Here is an 8,337-nt window from a genome sequence, read left to right on the forward strand (position 1 = left end):
GAATCACTCATTAAAAAGCAGGCAATCGAAGGAATTTTTGACCCTAAGTTGTGAGAGGGCTTTGGTTCTAGAATGTTCACTGTTCCCAAGCATGGAGGTGTAAGACCCACCCTGGATTATTTATTTATTTATAATTACATTTCTATACCACCGCTCACAGTATTTAGCTGCGCAGAAAGGTTTACATCATTTAAGCATGTAATAATTTAAATACCTAAAACAATTTAAAAGAGTTACAATTAAATGATTCTATGATTCTAAATCAAATGTTTATTTATAGAAATGAACAAATAAATAGAAATCAAATAAATAAATAAACAAACAAATAAATAAATAAATAAGTTTCGCAATCCAGAATGGTTGATGTTCCTACAATTTAAAAAATTATTAAAACATAACTGTTGGCTAATTGGTATTGATTTAAAGCAGGGATAGTCAAACTGCGGCCCTCCAGATGTCCATGGACTACAATTCCCAGAAGTCCCTGCCAGCGAATGCTGGGAATGCTGGTTCCTGGGAATTGTAGTCCATGGACATCTGGAGGGCCGCAGTTTGACTACCCCTGATTTAAAGGATGCATATTTTCATATTTCGTTTTTTTCGTATTTCTATTCATCCCGTATTTTGAAAGTTTCTACATTTTAAGTGCAGGACTAGAGTTTTCCAGTATTCTGTGCTTCCGTCTATTTTACCTACAGCCTTCAGAATTTTTACGAAGTGTTTAGCCCCTGCTCCACCTCTACTTGAAAGGTTGAAAAATTTCCCCATAACTAGATGATTGGCTTTTGGTCACAGATTCCAAACAACAGTTGGTTGAACATTCCAGCTTGGTGCTGTAAGAGATTGGGTCTTTTGCTAAATGGGGAGAAGTCTCATGTGATCCCTACTCAAAGTGTACAATTTATTGGCATTTTGTTAGACTCCATGCAAACTAAGGGGTTTCTCCCTCCTGATAGAATCAAGAAAATTGTTCTTTTGGTCAACCAATTTTCTGCTAACAGACAAATACCTCATTTGCTGGGATATATGGTGTCTACCACATTGGTGTTGCCATGGGCCAAGTTCTATATGAGACAAGTGCAGCTCTAGTTCTTGTCCTGCTACAGGAGGATAAACCCTGCTGAGATTTCCTCCACCTCAAGCCCCACCCCCCTCAGCTCCATACCCAAATCTTCAATAATTTCTCAACCTTGAGTTGGCAACGCAGCTTGTAAGAATTTGAGCCGAATCAAACCCATGAATTGCTTTGACTGCTTTGAACGTTGAAAGCTCTCTGTGCACTAAGGACTGCACAACAAATGAACTCCTTTGGTGCCATATCCCCCTTTTAAAACATGGCCTTCTGTTTGCTGATCTCTCCTTTACCCGCAAATTGAGAAAAGCCACAAATTGACCTCAATGCAAACAGCGCTCTTAGACGCCAGAAGGCATGTGCTCGCCAAGATCTACTGCCAGTTATATACACTGTAATCCTTGGGGACCACAGCAGTAAAATAATTAGAGGATCACATTAAACCCCCAGGGCTTTTGAATAAGCTGTTTCAAAACAAAACCGGGGACAATTTAATCCATGCAGGCTTTTGCTTATGAAAAAAGATATGTTAATATGATGGAAGCAAAGGAATTTCTCCTGTCATTGTGACACTTTCGCTCTATCCAGGCAATTCCTTTGGTCAGTATCCTTAAATGAACTTTCCATATTCCATCTCATTTGACTCTGTTTATGGCTTACAGGGGATGCTGCCATTAAAAATAGCTAGATCAAATTGGCCATATCTGTTGCGTCCACATGGGCTTTCCCTTCTTTTCTTTTTACAACACTTGTTGTTTCTCCTCTGCCTCCTGGTCCTGTTTACATCGCGTATTTTCAAGAAAACTATGGACAAACAGCTGGCTTTATAGTGTGTATTTAGAGAGCTTTTAAAAAGAATGAAGTGCATAAAGACCGCAAGTGGTTCCTGCTGCCACAAATTGGACTGCCCATACTTAGCAGTATACAATTCATATTATTTGTTCTTCATTTAATGGTCAATAGTTTGTTATCTTTCTTTAAAAACAAAACAGAGACATTGTTTCTGTCCATTGAGGGTAGAAACTGTGTCTTATATTATGTGGTGTTTTTAAGCCAACATGGTATAGTGCAGGGGTAGTCAACCTGTGGTCCTCCAGATGTTCATGGAATGCTGGCAGGGGCTCATGGCAGAGAAGAAAATGCTGGCAGGGGCTCATGGGAATTGTAGTCCATGAACATCTGGAGGCCCACAGGTTGACTACCCCTGGTGTAGTGGTTAGGAGCACTGACTTCTAATCTGGTGAGCTGGATTTGATTCCCTGCTCCTCCTCCACATTCATTCAGCTGGATGACTTTGGAAAAGCCACAGCATTGATAAAGCACTGACTAAGCAGTAATATCAGGGCTCTCTCAGCCTCACCTCCCTCGCAGGGTGTCTATTGTGGGGAGAGGAAAGGGAAGGGGACTGTAAGCCACTTTGAGACTCCTTTGGGTAGAGAAAAGCAGCATATAAGAATCAGCTCTTCTTCATCTGTAACGTCAGGGTTTCCTCAGCCTCACCTCCCTCACAGGGTGTCAGTTGTGGGGAGAGGAAAGGAAAGGGGACTGTAAGCTGCTTTGAGACTCCTGGTAGGGAAAAGCAGCATATAAGAACCAGCTCTTCTTCTTCTTCAGTAATATCAGGGTTCTCTCAGCCTCACCTCAGAATAACAGAATCACAGAATCATAGAGTTGGAAGGGGTCATACAGGCCATCTAGTTCAACCCCCTGCTCAACGCAGGATCAGCCCAAAGCATCCTAAAGCATCCAAGAAAAGTGTGTATCCAGCCTTTGCTTGAAGACTGCCAGTGAGGGGGGGCTCACCACCTCCTTAGGCAGCCTATTCCACTGCTGAACTACTCTGACTGTGAAACATTTTTTCCTGATATCTAGCCTATATCGTTGTATTTGTAGTTTAAACCCATTACTGCACGTCCTTTCCTCTGCAGCCAACAGAAACAGCATCCTGCCCTCCTCCAAGTGACCTTTCAAATACTTAAAGAGGGCTATCATGTCCCCTCTCAACTTCCTTTTCTCCAGGCTGAACATTCCCAAGTCCCTCAACCTATCTTCATAGGGCTTGGTCCCTTGGCCCCAGATCATCCTTGTCGCTCTCCTCTGTACCCTTTCAATTTTATCTTTTTGAAGTGAGGCCTCCAAAACTGCACACAGTACTCCAGGTGTGGTCTGACCAGTGCCGTATACCAGTGGTCCCCAACCTTTCTGAGGCTGGGGACCGGCAGGGCATCGGGCCGTGCCCGCATGGACCGGCCGCGCCCGCGGGCCGCGCCCATGCATCTGGCCGCGCCCGCGGGCCGCACCCGCGCATCGGCCCTGATTCCCTCTCACCGCCCTCCCACAGTAAGAAGCTTCCCGGGCCGCAAGCTTGCGGCCTGGGAAGCTTTTTACTGCGGGGGGGGGGGGGGCGGGGAGAGGGAGCCTCGGCCTGGCGCCATGGCCTTCGCGGCCCGGCACTGGGCCGCGGCCCGCAGGTTGGGGACCACTGCCGTATACAATGGGACTATGACATATCGTGATTTTGATGTGATGCCCCTGTTGATACAGCCCAAAATGGCATTTGCCTTTTTTACCGCTGCATCACACTGCCTGCTCATGTTTAGCTTACAATCCACAAGTACCCCAAGGTCTCGTTCACACACAGTATTACCTAGAAGCGTATCCCCCATCCAGTAGGCATGCTTTACGTTTTTCTGACCTCCCTCACAGGGTGTCTGTTGCGGGGAGAGGAAAGGGTAAGCAAATGTAAGCCGCTCTGCAACTCCTTCGGGTAGAGAAAAGTGGCATATAAGAACCAAGTCTTCTTCTTCTTCAGTAATATCAGGGCTCTTTTAGCTCCCTCACAGGGTGTCTGTTGTGGGGAGAGGAAAGGGAAGGTGGATGTAAGCCGCTTTGAGCCTCCTGGTAGAGAAAAGTGACATATAAGAACCAACTTTTCTTCTTCTTCAGTGATATCAGGGCTCTCTCAGCCTCACCTCTCTCACAGGGTGTCTGTTGTGGGGAGAGGAAAGGGAAGGCAATTGTAAGCTGGTCTGAGACTCCTTTGGGTAGAGAGAAGCCACATATAAAAACCAACTCTTCTAAAAGCTGTTTTACGTTAGTGGCCATATCCTGTGGCCTGGCCCATGAGTCCCAGATAATAATTTGGCCTTCCGAGAAGAAGTGCTACCTTTGCTTTGTCAAAAACCTGCTCTCTATCCATTTAGGTCTGCATGTTTTTAGGGGGAAACAACTTTTTCCTGAATGCTTTCTCTGGTAAATAGACCCCCCCCCCTTTGTTTACTGAAGTTCTCAAATTTAATAACAATAATAATTAAAGCAAATGAAATGTTAACACTCCCTGATCTGGCTGGCCGAGGCTAAGTTGATCTTGTCAGTATTTGGTAGGAAGATTGGAATAAAACCTAATTTAAAATCTCCTTCCCTTCCTCTCCCCACAACAGACACCCTGTGAGGGAGGCGGAGGTGAGAGAGCCCTGATATTACTGCTCTGTGGGAACAGCTCTAACAGGACTGTGACGAGCCCAAGGTCACCCAGCTGGCTGCATGTGGAGGACCGGAGAATCAAACCCAGCTCCCCAGATTCAAAGCTCTTGGTCTTAACCACTACACCACGCTGGGTGGTAGTTCCTCTGAGGCACCTTAGGGGTCCTGACGAGGAGACAGGCCATGGCAAAACACCTCTGAATATCCCTTGCCTGGCTGCCACACAATCTTCAGATTTCCAGGCTACACAACCCACGCCATACGATCAATAATGAACAATAATAATCCCTCCAATTGCCACACACTGCTGGCAACCTAATCTGAGCAGGGATTTGATTCCACCCCACCCATGCCCAGAGCTGCCAGGCTGTCACTATATCTTTGTAGTTGCCGATCTGGAAACTTGTTATAATTTTGGGAGCCCTCCAGCACTCCACCAGAAGCTGGCAATTCTGTGCACCGCCAGAAGACTCTCTAGTGCTGGACCTAAGCCCTACCTGGCCCCATGAAATTTCTAAAAACCTTGGTGGAACCCAGCAAAGATCTCGGCAAACCCAGTAAAGGTACTCTCTCTGGAGACCCCCAGAGAGAGGGTTGCATGTGAAGGGAGAAGGTGGTCTGGTGTTCCCATTTCCACTCATTAGTTCAGTCGTATAATGCTGCACACCTTGGAATAGGGGCTGAGAATTAAATAATTCCACCCCCTTTAACTCTCACGCTTCAGCTGAGAAACGCACCCCACCGCCATCCAAGACACACACGCCTCTGAGAATTCAGAGTGAGACCGACAGCTTGTGAACCTGCTGTGAGAATCTGGTGTCTCTTGTGCACATTTTGGATTTATTTCCCATAAAGCTCCGAGGGAGCAGAGACTATATCCCTCGTCGCCCTTACAGTGAGTCTTGTGGCTGCTGATAATCTTTTTCTTACAGTGTGCTCCAGGGCTGTAAATAAACCGGTCACTTCTGCCTCTCCCTTCATGCACTGCTGCCTTAGTTTGTCCCCACTTCCTGATTTGTTCTTTACAGAAGTGGGTGATTGAATGGGGTGTCTGTGTGTGTGTGTGTGTATGTGTGTGTGTTAAAGGAACTGTGTATAATTTTCAGCCTGCACCCACCCCTCCCCATGCTCTTTGCAAAGGCAGAGGTTGCTTTATTTTAAGTAGTAACTCTGCTGAGTACAGGTGCATGCAATATGGATGCCAGCCTCCAGGTGGGACCTGGGGATCCCCTGGAATTCCAGCTCGTCTCCAGACTACAGAGATCAGTTCCCCTGCTTTGGAGTGTGGGTTCACTGGCATTGAACCCCACTGAGGTTTCTTTCCGCCTCAAGCTCCACTCCCAAATCCCCAGGAATTTCCCAATCTCCCCGGGAGTTTCCTGATTTGGTGGCATTGCTGGAGGGTGACTTCCCAACTCACACGAAAAAATTGAATCAGAAACGGTGACAGCATTTTTTAAACGGTTTTATGACAGCTCCCCACCCCGTGCTACTCAGAGTTCAACTGTTTCAGTGGTTGATCTCGAACAATAGCGGCCGATTAGAAAAAGAGAATAAAAGCCAGCGTTCCTTTGGCATTCACTGGGAATCGCTGGTTCGTTAAACAGCTTCCCAGCGCCGGTTTGATTGCCTGGTACGCAACCCCGATACCTCCTACACCATGTGACATCTGTCAAGTGTAGATGGCCAGGGATTCAGGTTTGAGGGGGAGGCATCATCTGGGCGTGGAATTGAGGACACTGTGGGTGGGCAGGTAGTTGTGTTTCTTGCATTGTTCAGGGGGGTTGGACTAGAGGACCTTGGAGATCCCATCCAGCTCTGTGATTCGATGGCTGCGGAGGCCATTTTGAGCACGCTGATGGAAACCATCTGAAAGTGGCGTCTATCAAGGAGTCGTCTGGAACGCAAATGCGCTGCTAAATTCCCCCCAGCTAGCTTTTGTGGTATGGAATTTAAGCAAGGATGCCAGCCTCCAAGTGGGACCTGGGGACCCCCCAGAATTATAGCTCATCTCCAGGCTACACGGATCAGTTCCCTTGGAGAAAAGGGCTGCTTTGGACGGTGGGCTCTAGGACACTGTACCCCACCGAGGTCCCTGTCCTCCCCAGACCCCATCCTCGAATCTCAAGCAGTTTCCCAACCTGGATCTGATAACCCTAACCTCCACATGTGCCCAGGAAGTTATCTGACAACACAAATTTAAGGTGAATTTCACTTACAAAGGGAACGTTAGAATTTCTAACTTGTGTTCGAACTTTCTAGAAGTAGAGCTGGTTTTTATACCAAGTCTCAAAGTGGCTTACAATCATATTTTCTTCCTCTCCCCAATAGAGGCACCTTGTGAGGGAGATGGGGATGAGAGAGCTCCGAGAGAACTGTGACTGACCCAAGATCACCCATGTGGAGGGGGGGGGATAGAACCCAGTTCTCCATATTAGAGTCCGCCACTCTAAACACTATACCATGCTGGCTCTCTCTCTCAGGGCACCTTTTTCTGCACTAATCGCTATGTCTTATAGACAATTCTGGGGTATATTCTAGGACGCTAACAGGGCCCAAGTGTAGAGACTTGAAATATAGGCTCCCCCTCTGCTGAACAAACACACATATGAGCCACAAGGGAAAGCAGTATATAAATATAATGAAATAAAATAAATCTCTTGGACGTCATGAAACTATTATTATTATTATTATTATTATTATTATTATTATTATTATTATTATTATTATTATTTAATTTTTAGACCGCCCTTCTCCAATAGGTCTCAGGGCGGTTTACAACATAAATAATTAAAACACCATAAAACCCCCATAAAAACCCCAATTAACATCAACAAAAGTTACATATAACATATAAGTGGCGGTGGTCACAATTCTGATCTTAGTTACCTGAGTTCCCCCCAAGTTCAGCCTGGTGGGGAGAATAATATTCAGAAGAGGGTGGCACCAATACAATAGATCTAACCATGATCTCGATGTTAGAGATCTCCATATTGGAGGGGATCCTCTGATGGATTAGTGGGAGAGCTGCCCTGGCCTCAACCATATGCCTGGCGGAAGAGCTCCGTCTTACAGGCCCTGCAGAAAGCTGGTAGATCCCGCAGGGCCCTTAGCTCTTCTGGGAGCTCATTCCACCAGGTTGGGGCCAGGACTGAAAAGGACTATGCCATCTTTGAAACAAACTAAAAATGGGGATGGGAGAGGAAGAGCAGACAATTGTAAACTGCTTTCAGACTCCTTAATGCAGAGAAAAGTGGAGTAGAAAAAACAGTGGAAAACTGGATCATTGTCCCCATCCCATCCCAGGCTTAGGTCTGTAAGGGTGCACACAAACACACAGTTCACACAGGACAATGGCCAAAATCTATCCCAGGGGCCTTGTTTCACCTAAGAACATAACCTAGAACATCACCAACTTTCCTGTAAGTTTCATGTTATATGGATAAAGCCACAGAATGCTCTGGTAGATGGTTCTCCTCTCACTCATTCTGTGTTAAGCTTTTCTGGGTTTAGCTTGGCAAGAAATTTTTTTCAGAACTCCTTAAACGTGGTCAATACTGGTGCACAAGTGAAACTCTGTCGCCATCTTGAGGCAAGCCTTAGCCAGTACACCCACCCCGGCATCCATACACAGTGGCGGTGTTAAATAAAAACATGGGTGCGTTTTGGGAATATGAGGATGAGAACCATTCTGTGTCACTGAGGCATTACTATTCTGGATACTCCTTAGACCAGGGGTAGTCAAACTGCGGCCCTCCAGATGTCCATGGACTACAATTCCC

This window comes from Paroedura picta, chromosome 4 (assembly GCF_049243985.1).
Source record: "Paroedura picta isolate Pp20150507F chromosome 4, Ppicta_v3.0, whole genome shotgun sequence".
NCBI lineage: Eukaryota > Metazoa > Chordata > Lepidosauria > Squamata > Gekkonidae > Paroedura > Paroedura picta.